Source organism: Tachypleus tridentatus, chromosome 8 (genome assembly GCF_004210375.1).
Source record: "Tachypleus tridentatus isolate NWPU-2018 chromosome 8, ASM421037v1, whole genome shotgun sequence".
In the NCBI taxonomy this organism is placed as follows: Eukaryota; Metazoa; Arthropoda; class Merostomata; order Xiphosura; family Limulidae; genus Tachypleus; species Tachypleus tridentatus.
In genome coordinates, this window is record NC_134832.1 from 63764365 (window position 1) to 63765107 (window position 743).

The window sequence follows — 743 nt, forward strand, 5'->3', positions numbered from 1 at the left end:
TATATTAAACCCAAGACGATGCTAGTATGCCAAGTCTAACCTTCAGCTAGTTTTTGAATTATTTCTGTTTTTGTTTGTAATTTTAATTTTTGAACTCACTTATATACAAAGCTTTAGTTAGTAAACAGAAGTCCTCCATCGACTGTGTGACTGGAGAGTAAATATATATTTTATGGTAGATGTGCAGAAGAACGTAGGTGCAAAATATTAAGTTCAAAAACAGCTTTTCAGGACATCTGTTGTTACAATATCACGTTGCAAGAAAATAACACCCATATAGTTTTATATTAATTTCCTTATTTAACTTTCATTTAACAGTGATATTTTTGGGGACCTACATGACCAGAGTATTTGTGCATTTGTCACTTAATTTGGGTATTTAACAAGCCAAATTAACGTTCTCATTATGTACATAGAATCGTCAATGTATCCATATAAATAAAACCCGCGTATTTCTAATGGATTGCACATTTAGGATGTTCAAACTTTTTTTGATATATTAGTATTTGTCAATGAATTTGTTTATAAGTATTTTAGTTTTTTATAGCAAAAACATTCTAAAACGAATATATTTTTGTACTATTTATTTTGACTGTAAATAAATGTGTCTTTAATATTTGTTTTTAAAATACGTTTGTTTGATATTTTCATTACTTTTGGATGTATAATCTAACAAACACCACCTTTATTCGCGAACTTCACCCACTTCCATACAAACAAGCGAAATTTATTATCGGTGCAGT